This window comes from Dreissena polymorpha, unplaced genomic scaffold, assembly GCF_020536995.1.
Source record: "Dreissena polymorpha isolate Duluth1 unplaced genomic scaffold, UMN_Dpol_1.0 chrUn002, whole genome shotgun sequence".
In the NCBI taxonomy this organism is placed as follows: domain Eukaryota; kingdom Metazoa; phylum Mollusca; class Bivalvia; order Myida; family Dreissenidae; genus Dreissena; species Dreissena polymorpha.
The window spans coordinates 612,709-634,274 of NW_026273316.1; the positions used below are offsets into that span (position 1 = coordinate 612,709).

The 21,566-nt window shown below is 33.5% G+C and overlaps 1 long non-coding RNA gene across 1 annotated transcript; it reads left to right on the top strand.

Moving 5' to 3' along the window:
• The first annotated feature begins 10,387 nt into the window (after positions 1-10,387).
• On the top strand, positions 10,388-11,238 carry LOC127863201 (uncharacterized). Its single transcript, XR_008040989.1, has 3 exons — positions 10,388-10,458; positions 10,682-10,763; positions 11,223-11,238. It is a non-coding gene; the product is annotated as an uncharacterized LOC127863201 (long non-coding RNA).
• Positions 11,239-21,566: the final 10,328 nt, after the last annotated feature.

The following is a 21,566-nucleotide window of genomic DNA, read 5'->3' on the forward strand; positions in this document are numbered from 1 at the left end:
AGGCTGGTCTTGGTTATTGCTCTTCCTAAAATATATATAATATATATATATATATATATATATATATATATATATATATATATATATATATATATATATATATATATATATATATATATATATATATACTACTATGTGCTTCTAAGGCCAGCATTTTTTTAATAATTTGTTTTACGGGAAGGCCCGACCCTATTTTTCGACAAATAAAAATAAAAATAAAAGTCACTTTCGTTTTTTTTTATTTACATTTCACCCGCCGACCTGGTATTTTATCCAAAACTAGAAAAAAAAATTTGCGGAGATTGCCAAAGTGTTGTTCAAAATTTGTTTATAATACGGGTTGTTTTGTTGTGCCAAGTCGACTTGTAAAGCGTCAGCGATTTTTATTGGCTATTGTAGCCAATACAACATGCTATTAGCCAATCGGTGAGAATTTAACAAATGATTTTCATATTGCATTTCCGAAATGACGGACATTAACAACAACGAGACAAATGTAGCATATTTTAAAATCAAATTAATTAAAAACGGAGCAGGAACAATTTCAATTAGAAAAGTTAATCTTCAGAACACCATTGTTGATATCATGCCCATATTATGTGATACGAAATTAAAAACAAGGGCTGTTTGTAAACCATGCATGCCCCCCATATTGGCTCTCCGTTGTAGTGACAGCCATTGTGTGAATATGTTTTTTGTCACTGTGACCTTGACCTTTGACCTAGTGACCTAAAAATCAATAGGGGTCATCTGCCAGTCATGATCAATGTACCTATGAAGTTTCATGATCCTAGCCCTAAGCGTTTTTGAGTTATCATCCGGAAACAATTTTACTATTTCGGGTCACCGTGACCTTGACCTTTGACCTAGTGACCTGAAAATTAAAAGGGGTCATCTGCGAGTCATGATCAATCTACCTATCAAGTTTCATGATCCTAGGAAAAAGCGTTCTTGAGTTATCATTCCGAAACCATTTTACTATTTTGGGTCACCGTGAACTTGACCTTTGACCTAGTGACCTCAAAATCGATAGGGGTCATCTGTGAGTCATGATCAATGTACCTATGAAGTTTCATGATCCTAAGCATAAGAGTTCTTGAGTTGCCATCCGGAAACCATTTTACTATTTTGGGTCACCATGACCTTGACCTCAAAATCAATAGGGGTCATCTGCGAGTCATGATCAATGTACCTATGAAGTTTCATGATCGTAGCCATTAGTGTTCTTGAGTTATCATCCTGAAATCATTTTACTATTTTAGGTCATCGTGACCTTGACCTTTGATATAGTGACCTGAAAATCAATAGGGGTCAAATGCGAGTCATGATCAATCAACCTATCAAGTTTCATGATCCTAGGCATAAGTGTTCTTGAGTTATCATCCGAAAACCATTTTACTACTTCGGGTCACTGTGACCTTGACCTTTGACCTAGTGACCTGAAAATTAAAAGGGGTCATCTGCGAGTCATGATCAATCTACCTATAAGTTTCATGATCCTAGGCCTTAGCGTTCTTGAGTTATCATCCGGAAACCATTTTACTATTTCAGGTCACTGTGACCTTGACCTTTGACCTAGTGACCTCATAATCAATAGGGGTCATCTGCGAATCATGATCAATGTACCAATGAAGTTTCATGATCCTAGGCCCAAGCGTTCTTGAGTTATCATCCGGAAACCACCTGGTGGACGGACCGACCGACAAACAGACCGACAGACCGACCGACATGTTTTTGCAGAGGTGTCACCATCGATTACTTACGGTGTGTTTAAACGATTTGGGTAGGTTTAATAAATGTGCGTATTTATTAAAATGTAGATCCTGTAATATTTTTATAGATAAAAATCAACATCCCAAAAATGTCCAAGAAGTACTACTTCGAATCATGTTTCTTTATAATGAACATGAGGACTGAACCATAGGTACTTGCATCAATAATCCCATTCTCCACCCAACCATACCGTATTTTACCATGTATAGCGCGCTACCATGTATAACGCGCATGCGATTTTTTAAAGCCAAAATGGAGAAAAAAAATAATTCAAGACCAAAAACCTGAAAATTTGGCCGAAAATGGCCGCCATTCTTATATTGCGCAATCATTTAATCTGAGTTTTTCGGGCGCTTAATTTTTTGTTTTAAAGTAGGGAGCGTTTATACGATCAGGAGCATGGGTTGCAAAGCACTATATTTTCGACAATTTTTAAGATTATTCTCTCGAGAACACCGTTATGTCCTTATTTCCGCTGCGCATGTTTGCGTTAAATTCGAACCACTATTACCTATTCCTCACATTTGAACAGTGTAACATTTTCATTACCTGCCGCTCACAACATCGTATGACATCTTCTTCTGCAGACCCGCAACATCCCAATGTCCAATTTTACGCAAATCGTCCGTGGATCCCATTTTATTTTTCATCGACTTAAATATTTCCCCATTAAGAGATGCTCCCCAATAAATCCAGTTTGACCCGGTATTTCGCGCCTTCACTGCGTCTAGTTGATAAGTATTTATAGTAAGACAAACAATACACCCGAACGCTCAATTCCATACAGTTGGCGTTATCCGCGTAAAGCCATTTGACAAATATCATTTGCTTGTCTCTATTGAAAGAAAATAAAACGAGTCTATATCTCTATTGTTGGTTTGTAACCTACGTAGTATACTCGCACAGTAGCATATTTATGCAGAGATCGGAAAATCATTGATAAATGAATTCGTCGTTTCAATGCTTAGGGCCTAGTAATTTCGGCAAATCGGAACTCAACTTACGTAAAACACTTGCTCAATTAACCGTTGAACTCCACCTCCGTTCTTTGCAAAAGGTTCGAAGGCGGAGCTTTGCACGTGCTATTATTTAATTGGACGATTGCCATTGAGGAACAAACACACGATTGGTTCGGCATGTTGATTGCTAGACAAAGGAAGCCAATTTTGTCGGCGAGAAACTTGTCGCTTTATTGCTTCAGACAGGAAGCGGCTTTCCTTTGATGACGTCAAACTGTCAATTCACATGGAGTGCAAATTTTCGGAAATGCTAACATTAAACTTTGGATTAAATTATCAAAATAAAGCAAAAGCGAAGTTGAGAAATACTTATTGAAATAATTAGCCTTAGTTCAAATAAGACGTTTTGCGTTGTAAATCAACGAGTTTTCATGACAACAAAATCTTAAACAAACAATACCGCGGCGCACAGGGATCGATATACCTCGATTTTTTTTAATGAACAATCAATGAAGAAGTGTGAAAACACCAACAAAGACATTTTTTTTTTCATCTTTTAATTTTTGTCAAAACAATTACTACCCCGTTCATTCCTAACCTTTCCCGCTATTTGTTGTTTCGACAACGGCCCCTTCAGTCTATAACATTATAGGGTGTAGTTTTTTTGCAATAACAAAAATGGCGGCAATTGTGAAGATTTACGATTACGAAATGGATTTTTTGCAATTTAGCAACCAGGAAAGCGTTGTGTCAATGTATTACGCGCACTGAATTTTTATTTTGAAATTTGAAGGTAAAAAACTGCGCGCTATGCATGGTAAAATACGGTATATATTCTTTATTTAGAAAAAAAGTATTCAACACAGCTTCTGAAGAAAATTAGATTGGGTCCGGATGTCCGTATGACTGTCAAAGTCACAAGACAGTTTTTATTATTTTTCTTAGCAAATTAACATGCTTATTATTCTTCATTAACTTAAAACAAAACATGTTTTTCATATATTAAACTGTATAACTATATTAAATCAACATTTTAACCATTTTTCCGGTACCTTTTGACCAAGTAACGTCAGTTTGGATCAGTTCATTTAATTGAATTTCTACAGACGAAACCAAAGTTTTGACTTTTAAAATGTCATGAAAAAGCAAATGGAATTTATTTTTTAAATATTTGATCAGTTTTGTAAATCAGAAATACATCTTTAATGTATTTTTCAAAAATGAATTATTATTTAGCCGAAATATGATGTTCTATCAACTGTACATAATGTTTTCATACTGCAGGATTTGTTCTGCAAGGAATACAAGTAAATTTATCACACCTCAGGCTCTGTTGATAAAATGTGCTCAATTGGCTCTATGTATTTGTTCCAAGGGTTATTATTATCTTCACATTTATATAGCTCTCTCTGTTTATTATATATCCAAGAAAATGTCATTGCTGTTTCTCCTTAAAATAATACAGACAACACATTCCATAGAAATTTTCATTTGAACTTAAACTGTGAATAAGAGAGGAACAAAATAATATGTGCAAAAGTTTACACCATTTTATTTTGACAATACTGTGAGTCTTTTACGAAATTATTAAAATAAAATACTATTTTAAAAATATACAATTACATAGTTCAACAGTTGTTTTCTATATATAATTAACATTGCGAGTAAATTATATACAGTCAGCAGAGTAATTCTACTAGAACAATTAAAATACTTGCTACATGTACTATTTAATTCTTTATACGGCTTTCACTTATGAAAATGTTCAATGAAATAAATCTAGGTTTCTAGGTATATTGTGTCTTTTACCTCAATATTTTGTTGGGGCTAATGTGAAGCCCAGGGCATTTTTTAAGCGGACGCCCGCTTGCCCGTGCCTGGTTAAAATCATCGCGGGCAAGTGATTTTCCAAAGTAGCTAGTCCGCCGGGCAAGTCTGTTTCGTATTAGCATAATTGCGGTATTTTTTGGACTTTTCCCCCTCATATCTATTTATTTTCTTTGGGTCAAGATATTTTTTCATCAAGTACAAGTAAAACGAGATTTGATTGGTCGCTTGCGTTGTATAAGCCAATCTAAACGCTCAAATCAAGTTCTGCTCGGCAGACGTTTCAACATGGCGGACGGTAGCGTCCAGCCGATCTTTTCTATTTTTAATAAAAGTAACTCGAAACACTCAATGGAACAAACCAAAACAACCGAAAAAGAAAAGAAGAGAAAATATGAAAATGAATCACGAAAGCGTAACTTTCAAACATCGTGGCTTGATGAATTTCAATGGCTTGAATTTGATAAAGAGTCGCGATTGATGAAATGCAAGATTTGTCTCAAATTTGAAAACAACGGTAGTTTCGTAACAGGTTCAAATTTTTTTCGAAAATATTCTGTTAAAGCACATGAGGATTCAGTCACACTACATGAATGTAAAAAAGGATGAGGCTCAAAAAAATAGTTACAAAACAAATTCTGAGGCCCATAAGGCATTACAAAAGCTCAATGAAAAAACTATTTCCCAGTTGTGTTTTAAATTTCGAAATGTGCATTACATTGCTAAAAAGTGTAGACCATTCACAGATTATTAAGAACTTTGTTGTCTTAATAAGGCCCAGGGTCTTGATATTGGGATGACGTACCTGAACAATAGTGCAGCCACAGAGTTCATGAATTTCATTTCACAGTACTATTTTAAGCCCTCACCCCTTTTAATATTTGCCATAACTTGTATAGATATACTGACAAGTATACCGTTTTAAAATTTAAATAGTAATAAACTCTTCATGTGTATTGTATTCAATAGTGACTATTCAATGAAATAAAACTGTCCAGATTTTGTTTTGTTGACAACTTTTTATTATAAAAACGATTATTATTTTATTTTTGATACATTGAATATAGCTGAAATTAAATCTAGCATAATAATGCATGTGAATCAATGCTTTAAAGATCAAATGACAATAAAAAAATGACTTCAAAATAGGGCAACCAGTTTTTAATGAGGGCAATTAGTAGATGTTCAAAGTAACTTGCCCCCCGGGCAAGTGAGTGTCAATTTCTTACGTTAACCCCTGGAAGCCAATGGACATGATACAAAAACTAAGAAGATTACCATCATACAATGTCACATACAAAATAATTATCACCTAACCCATGCTTTTTGAGAGAACAAGATTGTTTAAGCTCTTTATTATATAAGTAAATATTAATCATGTGAAACAAGGAAAAGTTATTTTTTACTCCAAATGTTTGATTTGATCACACCAAGAAGAAGAAAACACTAACATGTTACACCAAATATTGAACCCCTGACCCTTGCAGTTTCTGTGTTGTTAGGGATTATCAAATACATTAGTCTATATAAATCAGTTGACCCCTGAAGCGCAAACAGTTTTGACCACGGAGACATGCTTTGAGGAAACTTAGCAAAGAACCATTATATGGTTGGCATGCAACGTAATAAACCAATGGGCCTTACGGTTTCAGAGAATAATTATATTATTTATATTTATAAGCAAAACAGTAACCCCTAGGGAGCGCATATTTTCTGCATTATTTGAACAAACTTTAAAGAGAACCTCATAACGATGTTACACACCAAATATTGTATTTGTCTGATGCCCCTTGTGTTCACTTCACATATATAAACACTATAACTCTCTCTGAATATAAAATAAAATGCAGCACATGTTTTTATAAGTCTATAACTCTTGGTTTCTTAAATGAAATATTTACATTTTATGAACTAGAACTTTCACTACACAAAGTTTGGATCAAGATCAATTCAAGCACAGTCTGATCAGGATCCAAAGTGTTCGCTTAACCTCTTTAGAAGTACTGACTGAATGTTGAACAGTTTGGATCCTGATCAGACTGCTCTTTTTGGAGCAAAAATGGTCGCAATCGCCCTAAGGTTCAAGTTCCTGTTACTTAGCTCATTTTTTTCTCATGACTGATACAAATTATGATGATATAAAGCAAGTCTACCCCTGCGAAGATTTGTTCTAGAAATTGGAACGGTTCTGGAACTGTTCTAGAACATCAAGAACAGTTCTAGAATGTTCCATATTCGCGTTCTAGAACTTATGTTCTGGAATTGTTCCAGAACTGTTTTCTAGAATAATTCCAGACATTTGTGCAACAAGGCTTAGTTCTGAAACTGTTCCAATAATACACAAGAACATTTTTAGAACATTTCTAGAACAAAATAAGTTCAAGAAATTTCTAAAAATGTTCTAAACTGTAGTTCTAGAACACATTTAGAACTCTTTAAGAACCAGTAAGTTCTACAAACATTCTAATGGGGAATAAGAACACATATAGAACAGGTCTAGAACCAAAGTCTACAATTGTCCTACAATTGTTCTACATATTTAAAATAAACTAGTTCAGACAATGATAATTTGACTTCTTTCAAATTATATTTCAAAACAATTTTCACATTGAAACTTTGCTTGCTGTGGTGTCTGCAAGATATTGCTGTCATATCATGAGATATACATATATCATACACAAACAGAGGACTAATGTTAAGGAGGAGAGTTTGTTGATAGGTCTGGGATACTTTGTCTTATTTCTAATCCTAAAACATTATGTGGGTACTCACTAGAAACAATGTTACGAGGCACTCCTAATGAGTATCCAAACATAAGCTTTTATGGAGAACTGGAGAAAATTATCCCTGAAATACCAAAAAGTACTTCTCCTTTAAGTCCTTACAAAATTTTCTGCTACACACATACAGATACATGTATATAACTGACTATAATTTGTCACCAAATTACACATTATTTAAAAAAAAAAATACTGTATCTGTTCGGAATTCTGCATACTTAGTGTCTTCTGAATTTGCATGTAATCTTGTGTCAATTAAAACACTAGGACTTCACAGAGTTCCTCAACATTCACCATCACAAGAATCTCAACGAACTAAACTGGAATTATAGGTGACTAACTACAGGAGCTTCTGGTAACTGTAATAGGTGGATTTCATCCATCTTTTTCATAACATTATTCAGATATTTGTGTAGTTTATTTGTGTAGTCTGTCTCCAATAGTGCGTAGAATGTGGCACTGGAAGTGTTTCATCATCAAAATACAGTTTCTTCACACGCTTCAGTGGACCTGGAAAAAAGACATATGAATGTATATTTTGAAACAAATATAAACTCTTTAACTCATTAACAGGTTTATAATTACAGAAACTTAATTCACAAGCAAATGATTGTGGTTTACAAAAATCAACATGTTCAAACAAAATTAAATTCTGTACAGTATCAGGTTGTTTTGCTCCCAAGTAGTTTCCTTTCCCCTAGTTGTTTTGCCTCCCAAGTAGTTACCACGGCCATTCTACCTCATGTGTGAGCCACACTACCAAGTGTGAAACTACTTCTGGAAGGCAACATAATTTGGACAAAATAACACTTGTTTTTTCGTTTTATGTAAACAAAGTGTTTTCTTCTGTAATGATGTTTTAGAAATATGCTTTTCTTAAAGTTATATTTACCTTATTCAGTCAGGCATTCCAGAATACATGGGTGTAAAGGTGACCAATGCCATTTTACTCTTGCATGTTATTAATGTTAATTTCACAAATTTTTAGATTATTTAATGTTTTGCCAAGTCTCGTCTTCTTGTAGTCATCGATAGATTAAAGTCTCATAATAAACTATTCCCGGGCCTCAAGAAGTTATTTTAGTGAGCATCACAGGTCTATAATCCCAGCCTGAAGTTGCGTGCAATGAGACTTTCAATGTAAACATTGAGCATTGTTAAATACTGAAATCACTTGCCTAACTTGCAGTGTAATCTTCAAAAAAATAAGCATTGGTGTTTATGTGGTTTAAAAAAATGATAACCAGTTATAAAACAGAAAAAAATGCGTCCATTTGCCTTATACTCGCCCTTCAGCAAATGGACCATTTATGAATTGTAATAACAGCTGTATTAAGAATAGTGCTCGACCCACAATACACGTTGACTTACTTAACCCGTGTTTCGATGTGTACAGTTAAGTCCGGTAATCTTGCGCGTCCGGTAATCTTGCGCACTTCGCATTTGCGAATCTCGCAGACGACGAATGGTTTTCCTTTTAAGTGATGAAAGATGGAATTTCACATTTTAAAGAATTAACGGATTTAAAAGTTACGTATTCCATGCAAAATTAAATTCGATCATTACATCTATACACCGGTTGCGCCATCCCTATACATCGTAAACACTGGCCTTCTTACGAAAAATTCAAAATGAATCACAAAGTCCCTGCAGTCTTTAGCGTTTTCATACTTTAAATTAAGAATTCATAAATCCAACGTGTAATTAAGCATTCCATTGCACAATATCCGATCAGTTATGGTATTTTTTGCCATGAAAATATATCGCATCAGACGACATAGTCATCATTTCCCGCCATTCTGTCAAACCAATTTGGTATGATCTCCGCATGCGTAATGGCCTAGTTTTGATATTTTCTGTACACTATGGAAGCATGATCGTGGTATCAAACCTGTTATGCATTTTTTTTCACGCATACCGGTACTTTTTTATTACATTGTTGTAATTGTCCACTATTATTAGTGATTATATTTTTTTTGATTTGTAGTGAACAAAAACTGCACTAGAAATCCACATTTAATTTCAATGGTTTTGCAAACTGATTTTTTAAATATTTTTCTGGAATGTTTTTTTATCAATAATTGGACACCATATGTCTACAATTTTGCCTAAACGAGGTCATTATACAAAGTGCGCAAGATTACCGGACACTGTGATAGTTTGAAAATGAGGTGAGTCATGTTTGTTTTGAAATCAAATCGGACAATTCTTCACTGAATTAATCAGATATTTTTGTGTTAATAAGCACTTGAACTTATAATTTTCATAATAAATTTAGATATTATGTTGCCAATTTATAAAAGAACATGTTTTTAAACCAATTGACCCTTAACTGCGCAAGATTACCGGACAGCATCGTAAGAACTCTCTGTCTGGTTGATTATTCTTTATCACATATCAAGCACTGGTACTTACCATTTTCCGATACATGAAGATGGTTTTCCTTTCGATGTGTCATTTTACTTAACATGAAGATATGAATTTAGTAAGGAGGGATTAATTTTAAGTTGGAAAATTAAATTCCAAAGCTTATTTCAGCACCGCATCATACGGGTATCTGAAAATCTACCCAGCCTAACCCCAAATGTAATGGATAATTTCATTGGCCAAAATTCACAAAACAGAGCTGACTGGTTTTTTATTTTATTTACGTAGAATGTCAGCGGAGCAGCATTAACGAAAAACAGTCGGGTGCATATAAGCGCGCTTTTTTTAAATGGCAGACGTTCTTTTCTTGTTCAATCGCGTTATGAGCTTTATCGAACCACAAAATGTAGTCGCACCCAAAATAGATGTTGCTCACTACCAGGAGGGAGATCTCATCAAAGCCACTTACCAAAAACAAACATACGATGCGGTGATCAGTGAAATCCATCGTAAGTAAATTCGTTTGATAGCCAAACTTTTTGGTACCAATCTAAAAGGTTCTTGAATGGGGTGAACACTTTTTTATGACTGAAAGCGTTAAGCCCGCCTCGTCACTAATGTTAATAAAGTCCTGCCGGAGAATACCGCAAAATGATATTTCAGTTCGCTCAACGCGGACCTATTTGACGAGGCGTTGTCTCGGTTAACAATGTCCCCTAAAAAATGTCCATATTTCAATCGCCGTAGAGCAAGTATATTTCACTTACTGTTTATAACACTGTGTGTTGATAAAAACACAAAGTATTGAAATAAATCAATATTCAAGTTAAGGGGTCTTCCTGATCATTGTTAAACAATTTGTTGTAAATAGTACAGGTTCGGGCAATCATATTTTCGGATAACGAAAAATAATCTTGTAAATAAATATATTATCATAATAATAATATTAAAATTTGTATATACTGTTGATTACAGATGATGAGGTTTCTCTTAAAGCAAGCAAAGCGACCGCCTAAGCATGCTTTCGAGGCATCTTAAGATAGGAAAAAAACTCAAGGTAGGTATTATTTTCAAGGCATGTTCACAGTTCAGTGACAGGCAGGCAGTCCAAAATTACAGGCTTTAATATTTATGAATGTGAGTTGGACACTTGAATGAGACTCAAGAAATTCAATTTTCCTCCATTGAATAAGTGTTATTTTAAGTATTTTTTTATCAGTTGGTCAACACTGCCTATAGATATATGATTTTTTCCCTGTTATAAATGAAACATGAACACATTGTTCACAGTTATCCAATTTCACACTCACTCACTAGCCAGGGGTGAGTGAATTTTTTTGAAAAAAAAATCTGATGAACAAACGTTCGATAACATTAGCTAATTGTTTGTATGGGTAACTACTCAGACTAGCCAGAATTTCCAAATGTGAAATTTGATGGACTAAAACAAAGTATTCATGATCGCATGACACAATGCTCAAGTTTGGTTTTCAACACATTTCATAAATGATTTTAGAGTTCAGTGATCAAACGCCAACAGAGCCTCGTGATAAGTTGCCTGTAAAGAGGAGCATGATCCCATCAGATGCCTCCGAAGAGATTGACCTGACGAACAATGCTGCAAAGCAAAATCTCAGTAGTATGTTGGTTGTCTAATACTTTTTATTTTAATCCCTTAGAAATATATAAAATCCAGTATTTAATGCGTTCAAATCATAAAAACCTGCAACAGTGTCTTGAATATATTGCGTTCGTATTTAAGTTGGTGCTGAATGTCAAATTGTGTTATCCATCACCAGTTTACTTACAAGGTTTGCTGTATTGAAGCATTCTCAATTTGAAAATACTAATGTTGTGATCAAATGTGTAATAATTTCTTTGAATACTTTGATAATAAGTACACTCAATATTGACTAAATAAAAAGACGTTATGTCTATATTTGTAATACTGTCCAGCTGGATCATTTAGACTTCTTGTTTAGTTTAAGATGTGACTACATTTGTTATCTAAATGATTTCAGAGCAAAGTGCTCAAACACCTACAGAGCCTCGTGACAAGTTGCTTGTACACAGAAGAGCCTGATCCCATCAGATGCCTCCGAAGAGATTGAAAAGAACTGTTTACGGACATTTTCAGAACTGTTTTAGAACATTTGTTCCAGACTTATTTGAAGCAACCCTTCGAAACTGTTCTAAACATTTCTAGAATTGTACTGGAACACACCGGCTAGAACTGTTCTGTAATCATACTGAAAATGTTCTAGAATTATTCTGGAACAGTTGTTGAACGTTAAATGAGAAAAATTTCTAGAACAATTCTATAACAGTTCTGGAAATTTATTCAAGAAAAATTCTGGAATAGTTCTAGAACAATAGTTCAAGAATTGTTCTAGAACACACATTCAGAACTGTTTCAGAACAAATTGTTCTAGAAATTATTCTCATTTAACGTTCAACAACTGTTCTAAATCGTTCTAGAGCATTTTAAGGATGATTCCAGAACACTTCTAGTCATTAGTTCCAGTACAGTTCTAGAAATGTTATAGAACAGTTCTAATAATCTTCGCAGGGGTGTTGTATTTTAAAGAGTATTTTTAGTGTGCATATTCCACCCATGGATGAAAGTTACAAAGTTGGTTGTTATTTAAAGCTTTTAAAAAATGTAAAAAGTTTTCAAGTCTTTTTTATTTTTTCAAGTCTTTTTTATTTAAGTCAAATGCATGCTATATTTGTTATAAACCTACATATGATACACACTCAACAAAAGTTAAACGATCACTTTAATACACTACACACCTGGCGTGTTTTTTACATTCTCTATTGAAGCAATATAGGATAATACCTGCGAAAGGTGCTTTTACCTATAAATATATATATAAATATGTTTACTATTATTATAAAAAGCTTCTACAACAGTGTAATGAGATATATAAAACACTTAAAGGTTAATGCGAGTATACATAAGGTTGAATTGGCTGAATTTTAAATTTTCAAAAAAACAAAAACGGTTTAAACAGTTTTATTTTAATTTTTTAGGTAGACTGCTCACTTTTCATGCTTTTATTTTTATTTATCCCCCCAACTCAATTTTTTTGAATAAAAAACATATGCTGGCCTAAGCCTCTTTGCCAAGCTTATTTATTATTTTAAATTGTCTTAATTTATTTGTAGACCTTAGGTCTAGATTAACACAAATCCTTTGTTTTATGTTTTATTCCTAGTTACTTCCTTTAGTGTGACAAATGCTTTGCTATATATGCCATAATGTACTTCAGTATTATGTTTGTCTTAACCATGTTTAAATTACCTTACTGTCTTTGTTAACAGCTGCTTTTAATATGTTATTATTATACAATTGTTAATAATGTCGGTTCAGAAGCTAATTATAGCTTATGTTACATGCTATGCACTCTTTCCGACTTTTAATAAAATTTACTTGACTTGACTTGACTTGAATGTGACACCTTCTGTACCAGTTCTTTTATGTACCAGGCCTTTAATGTTCCACTTTGAAACTTTACCTACCACCTATATATTATATAGGTGTTATTGTCCATTCATTCATAGCAGTATGATTGGGCAATAATTACCTGTGTAAACCACTTTATTTGACTCAAGTGTTGATAGAGTCAAATTTGAGTTAATCAAACATTGTTCCCACTATAACATTGAAAATCATTGTATTGAATCAATTTTTTCTTGATATCAGAAAAGTTTTAGTAATTTGGATACCGTATGTCTGTATGAAAGAACTTAATTAGTTTTATTTATTTATGATACTTATATACTTATTTTATGATAAAGGATTGATATAGGATATAAATGAAATGTATTTTGATCATTTACTTCAATTTCAGGTAAGAATAATGAATCATTTATTACTCTTTGGGCTAATAAATTACACTAAGACACTCACTGACACTTAGACAATCTGGCAAAAAAATATAATATATGGCAATATATAAGTCTAATTAAATTCATAAATAATATCACACAAAATAAATTAAATTAATAACACACATTCATATTAAACCATATATTATTTTCTATATATATTATATATTTGGTACATAAAGTGTCAGATAGTGGTACATAAAGTGCCGGTACATAAACGGACTGGTAGTACGTAAGGTGTAACACTCGATAATTATATCACATTTACAAATTTGCAAGTGTATTGCTGAAATATTGCTAATCAACTTCATTTTATGTGTCTTAAAGGGATCTTTTCACGTTTTGGTAAATTGACAAAATTGAAAAAAGTTGTTTCAGATTCGCAAATTTTCGTTTTAGTTACGATATTTGTGAGGAAACAGTAATACTGAACATTTACCATGGTCTAATATAGCCATTATATGCATCTTTTGACGATTTAAAAACCTGAAAATTATAAAGCGTTGCAACGCGAAACAATTGAATAATTTGGAGAGTTCTGTTGTTGTCGTTTAATTTTGTGAGCCTACGAAGATTGCTAATATATAAAGTATAAAATATGTCTACCCTGTATACTTGGCAGGATGGTCGAGCGGTCTAATTGGTTTTTACTTCAGGACTGCGGGGTCACTGGTTCGAGCCCTGCTGCAGGCTACTTTTTTTTCCTTTTTTTAAATTTTATTCTTGATTTTTTACTGGAGCTCTTTAGATACAATATGTTTATATTTATCAATATAAAGCTTTAAATGACAAACTTCAAAACATGCCAAAATCTGTGAAAAGGCCCCTTTAATACTTACCAAGCACTATTAATTACTTTAGAAATGTTACTTCTGTGCTTGTTCAATATTTTGCTTTTAATGCTTTTCAGTAAAAATCACAGGAGTTTGAAATTCTCTCCATGAAGCTAATAATCAAATGGCTAAATAATAAAAACTAGACCCCTATATACTAATATAGTATATAGACTTACTATATAGGGGTCTATTTTTATTATTTTGCCACAAGATTAGCTTCCAGGGCTTAACACTAAGGCACGACAGAACAACATTCACTGCCTGTACCTAGGTCCAGGCTAGCCAATTTTCCAGTAACATGCCCGACCGGTCGTGTGTATTTTGGGTGGGATTATGTGTTCTATATCAATAAACTGCGTTTTAAATAAGCTTTTAAAAGATGCAAACATCTTAATACAGTATGATCAGCTGACAATTAAATCCCAGAGTGATGTCGGAGACTACAAACAGATCGTAACTCGAAATAGATTTGGAACCCCCTGATGGCAATCAAAAAGAGGCCAACAATTCAGAAAGTCCCCGGCGGTTTTCCTGGTAAAACACGTCAGTACCTATTTTTAAACGGAATTCATGCGAGTTGTGTATCGTACTATTTCTTAAAAGTTGACCCAGCATTTGTAAAAATAATGCAAGACATATACATTTCCAGAAAGGAAATTCATTTCTGCGTTGAATAAGACCAAGATCGTGAAAATAGCTGCACAATTGATGAAGATATGGCTGTTCAAAGCGATGCACCCCGTTTTGGGCTGATTTTGAGTTGCATACCTTGTTATATATATATTTGATAGTGAAATATTTTTTTTTCAGAAAAGTTAATTTTTCGTTATAATATGATTATTTATCATTCAAAATTATGTTTTCACTAATTAATATCATAGCCACACGCTAACCACCTGTAGTGGGGATGGGGTTTCCTGGGATAAAAAAAAAAAAGGGAAGGAGGAAAGTAAGAGAAAGTATGAGGAAAAAAAAAGGAAATTTCTCCCGAAATTGCGTGAAGATTACAAATAGATGTCTTAAGTAGATGAATATTAAATTCATTAGCATTAGTAAGGCAAGCTAATAAGAATGATTGAATCATAATTGAGCATCTCCACGCACAAGAAAATACAAGTTAAATGATAAATATAAAGGTTTTGATAATACTTTGGTCGGGGCACATGAAAGATTGGTCAGGGCTAGTAGGTTCTGCATTTACTAGCCCGAATGGGCTAGTTGAAAAAAAGTTAGTGTTAAGCCATGCAGGCTTCATGTTTAGAATTTCAAACTCCTGTGGTAAAAATTATTATTTACATTATTAATGCTCAAGCATAATACATACTGGGCATTGTAAATATACTATGGTATTTTATGTTTAGATGACACAGGATGAGAAAATTGTGCAGCCAGTCCTGGATTTTAACCAGGGACCCCTTGCTTTTCTGATTGAGCTAATGATATGCCAAAAAACATCTCCTATGTACTAAATTTGTGCACTAACATTCTCCTCTGCCAAGCTGGAATTTTTTCGAGAATTCAAGTCATGGGGATCATTGTAAACCTGATCCATTCAAACCATGAACAGGTTTTGTTGAGAATGGATTGTGCCATGGTCCCACATTGGGCACCAAATGTTGCAAAATGGGACAATTGTACAGCCAATCCGGAACTCGAATCTTTTACCCCTGGCTATCAGGGCCAGTGTCTAGGATTATGCTGTTTACATGTGTACAATTAATAAACATGTAGTTAATTTCTTGATCACTATTAATGGTTACCAGTAACCTGCTAATTTGGAACTGCCACCATTGTGGGATCATACTATTGGTCATTTATATCAAAATCTGAGTAAATTGACTAACCTTCATGTACATGTAGAATAGTAGATGATTGTTTCTGTTCACAATGCTTAAAACTATCAATGTATAAACTGCAGTTCTAGGTCTTATTGCCACTTACAGATATAATAAATTATGATAAATGAAATGCTTAACGTTGCTGAATTCTTAATTTCTGCCCTTGTATTTCAAGAGAGAATACTTTCCAGTCAACCCATTTGGCATACATGCCATACGTCCCGGATTGTCCGGGACAGTCCCGGAAATGAAGAACTTGTCCCGCTGTCCCGGAAATCTGTCAAATGTCCCGGAATTTACAAAATCCATATATACATGTACCTTATCTTAGGCTTAACTGCACCTCGAATCTGTGTATATCTGCAGCGTCTCCATGACAATGCCTACCCGAATAGGCAGACTACGCTACGTGTCAAAATCGATCAATTAACAGGGTCCTGTTATCATATCGATTGTCTCACGTTCGCGGTCAAACCGAAAAGGCGACATTGTTTAATGTGGTTGTTAATCGACTTAAATCTACTACGTCATTATTTCCCGCTGCGTAAGGGCAAAGGATAGTTGTTCACACATCTGAAGTCCAACAATGTTGGCAACATCGCTGAGTAAAAAATTAAAAGCAGTTTATGTTCGCACGTTTAACCGACAAAGAAGTTGAGTAAAAAGTAAGCATATAAAAACCTCATCCTCACTAGGTTTATTTTTTTCTTGTTCTAAACCACCAAATGTTATAAATGAATAAGACGTATCAACAACTACGCGTTACACACCGGTCTTAATAACAATAACGCAGTGACGTCACCATCTATGTTAAAACGCTTACACTGAAAACACGTGGCTTGTATCTAGTAACGGAAGTAGTAATGTTTACTTTGACGTTAATAGATCAAGTGTATTTCGGATAGGCTTTCGAACTTTTGCAATTAACAATGCGAAACAAAAAAAAACGTACCAAAAATGCATATGTCTATAAATATCGCTACATTTTATACATGTCCCGGAAAATCGGCAAAAGTCCCGGACAATTTAACTCAATGTCCCGGAATTGGTTTGAAAAATTATGGCATGTATGCATTTGGAAAGAGGTCAAATTTTCTTACACTTTCCTTTAAACAGGTTTACTAGGATATATGTGCTATCTTTAATTTTGATAAATAACTAAGATTACATTTAGAACCCTTCTTAATGTAATGTACATGAATCATGAAATTTGTTTAAACTTTTATATTTCCAAACCAAGTTGATATTCTGAAACAGCTTGTGGTACAATAGGCCTCATATACAAATTATTCACAATATAAATTATATCTTTTAAACAAAAATACCATAAACATGTATTATCTTAATTAGTTAATTATAATTATTACAATATAATAGTAATTAGTAAATTATCACAGTTATTGTTTAATAAATAAACTTCACTTCAATCAATGTTTACATTTATCAGTGCAATATTATGTACCCATTCATAATAATAGAATTCATGATTATGAATAGCATTCATATAGATAAAAGGGTTAGATCAAATTTAAATGCTAGAATATTTTTTTCTTGAAGTGCTTGCATGTGCATGTATATTTATTGTTGTTTAGATTGAAAAAAAGACTCAAAAATATGCTATTGGTATGGTACTGTATGTTGAAAAATAAATAAAGCTGAACATGAGAGATTAAACATTAAAAGACAAGTTGTGTTTTCCTTTTTTTTAAATCATTTATTATTAATGGAAAAGTATGCAAGTGTATGAAAGAAACAAGAGATGTGTTCGTCAGAAACACAATGCCCCCTAGTGCGCCGCTTTATAATTTTTCATTTATTTTTTTTACTTTTGACCTTGGAAGATGACCTTGACCTTGAACTTCCACCACTCAAAATGTGCAGCTTCATGAGAACGCCGTTTTGAAATATATTTTTTTACCTTTGACCTTGAAGGATGACCTTGAAAGATGACCTTGAAGGATGACCTTGACCTTTAACTACCACCACTCAAAATGTGCAGCTTCATGATAACGCTGCTTTCAATAAAGAAAATGACATTTGACCTTGAAAGATGAACTTGACTTTGAAGGATGACATTGGTCTTGAACTTCCACTCCTCAAAATGTGCAGCTTCATGATAACGCTGCTTTGAATTTTTTTTGACCTTAAAGGATGACTTTGACCTTGAAGGATGACCTTGACCTTAAACTTCCAGTACTCAAAATGTGCAGCTTCGTGAGATACACATGCATGCCAAATATCAAGTTGCTATCTTCAATATTAAAGAAGTTATGGCCAATGTTAAAGTTTTCGGACGGACAGACGCCATATATTTGACATTTGACCTTGAATGATGACCTTCACCTTCTTTCACCACTCAAAATGTTCAGCTCTATGAGATACACATGCATGCCAAATATCAAGTTGCTATCTTTAATATTGAAAAAGTTATGACCAATGGTAAAGTTTTTCGGACAGACAGACGCCATAAATTCGACATTTGACCTTGAAGGATGACCTTGACCTTTCATCACTCAAAATGTGCAGCTCCATGAGATACACATGCATGCCAAATATCAAGTTGCTATCTTCAATAGTGAAAAAGTTTTAAATTTTTGACCTTTGACCTTGAAGGATGACCTTGACCTTTCATCACTCAAAATGTGCAGCTCCATGAGATACACATGCATGCCAAATATCAAGTTGCTATGTTCAATATTTCAAATGTTATTGCAAAACTTTACTATATTAAAGTTTTAATTTTTTGTCATTTGACCTTGAAGGATAACCTTGTCCTTGACCTTTCACCACTCAAAATGTGCAGCTCCATGAGATACACATGCATGCCAATTATCAAGTTGCTATGTTCAATATATCAAAAGTTATTGCAAAACTTTACTATGTCAAGTTTGAAATTTTTGACCTATGACCTTGAAGGATGACCTTGACCTTTCACCACTCAAAATGTGCAGCTCAATGAGATACACATGCATGCCAAATATCAAGTTGCTATCTTCAATATTTCAAAAGTTATTGAAAAACTTTACTATGTAAAAGTTTGAAAATTTTTACCTTTGACCTTGAAGGATGACCTTGACCTTTACCACTCAAAGTGCGCAGCTCCATGAGATACACATACATGCCAAATATCAAGTTGCTATGTTCAATATTTCAAACGTTATTGCAAAACTTTCCTGTAAGATTAAAGTTTTGGGACAGAATGATAGACAGAAAGACAGACAGACAGACAGGCCAACAACAATATACCCCCCATCCTTCGATCCAGGGGCATAAAAAGTATTAAGGACATTCAAATTTACAACCCACCGTCCCTTTTTCTCGTATTGCTTTCTATTATTAAACTCATCCTGTACACTTGAGAAAAATACCTAAAAAATCCTGTTATATGTAATCATGTTTGTTTAAATGTGTGTACTTTGATGCATTTCTGAACCTTCTGAATATCCTGAATAATGATATTGACATTGAACAAAACAAGGACATGCACATGTATCAGCAATGCAGATCTTTTTCCAGAAATTTGCACAGGAGAAAATATGTGATTTACAGTGTACTGGGTTACTCCTTTGAATTAATTTCATGTTAGGCACTGTACTTAAGAAAGTGCAATAATTGAACAAATATAAGTAAACTAATCGGCCTTTAAAAACCTGATGAATCTTTAATGTCTTTCATGATATTGAAGAATTACAGCAACACAAATTGGTGAGATAAAGTAATAAATTAAAGATTCAGGCACTAAGGTGCTTAAAGAGCCGGGGAAAAGGCATGAGTATTACAAGTATTGCAATTTATTATTTAGTTAAAAGATCATGTAAAGAATTGAATTTATGTTATGGCAGCATAATTTGATTCTGTGAAGTTTTGATACTATTCTTCTTTGACAGATTGTCATATTTCTCTTATATAATTTTGTATTTGTAAACATATTCCTGAATGAACTTGTAAGTGTATGATAGATGCTTCCAGTTGTCCCCTTTCAGGATAAGCATGGGACAATGAAATGTATATTGTTAAAACAACAATAACAAAACAACTGTACTGATGTTGGCCTGCAATTTATTTTAAGATGTGTATTTTACCATAGAATTAGTTTGAGTAAACATCTTCAGGGTCTATGTGTACCAAACTGGCATTGCATTGGTAAAACATCAACAGACTGTTTACTTTGGTCAATATTTATATTCAACATTTCTCATTCACTCAAAATCTTGTCAAAGCAGCAACTAATTATTGATGCTTCTGTATATTATTTTCTAATACAGATATACAGCTTTGACTCATTGTTAATATTGCAATATATTCATTTAGTTAAATATGTGCATAAATAAAATTTAATAGCACGCACCCAGTTGTAAACTTCAAATACTATCAGATAAAGCAAAGCCGATGGGCGTGGCCATTTTGAATATGCGACTATAATCATGTGACTAAAAGTCACGTGCGGTAGAAAGTAGTCCGTGAGCCCACGACAGAGGTGAATGTAATGAACCGTAGTGCAAGAGAGTGCTAGAAGGAGTGCTGTATTCAAAGAAGAACCCGGTCAATTATTTTGTCAGTGGACATTCAAAATAAACAACACAACACTGAACTATGACCAAACACAACACTCTCACACAGTATTATAAAGAAGATATTTAAAACAAAAAATCAGTTAAAAAACATCATAATGTATTTATCGTAAAATCAAGAAAATAAAGTTAACTGGTATGAAACTGCTGTTAAAACAATTTTTCTTTCAGAAACTGATAGTCAAGTGTGACATTGACAGAAGAATATCAATCAATATTTAAAATAAACCCACATTAGTGAGGTGAATGAATCAATGAAATACTTGACAGGAACGTAATAAATGTTGGGAATCAATTGAATAATGCAACAGGCACCGTTTTAAAAGCAGAAAGCTTAATTATCAGTGGTGCTTAACTTTTACTGATGAAGAGCTTTTGGTTGCAAAGTTATATGGCAATACAGCATTAAAATACTAATGTACACAAACTAGTATATAAGTATATCAATCAATAAAGAAATAACTGTATATGTAAATTGAAATGAACAGTAAATATTACGATTTCAGAGATCTGAGATGCATAACTTGTTTTTGTTTGGTTCGTTTACTTGTTACCTGATACCTACCTGAATGCGAGACAACTCTTGTTTGCCCTTAGTTTGGAAAAGACTGAATATTTGTTGTTAGAAAAAAATCCATTTAGTCGATAACAAAATTCCCCAATGTGCCATTTTATTGATTTTAAAAATATCAATTTGACCAGACTCTTTTTCCTCAAATAC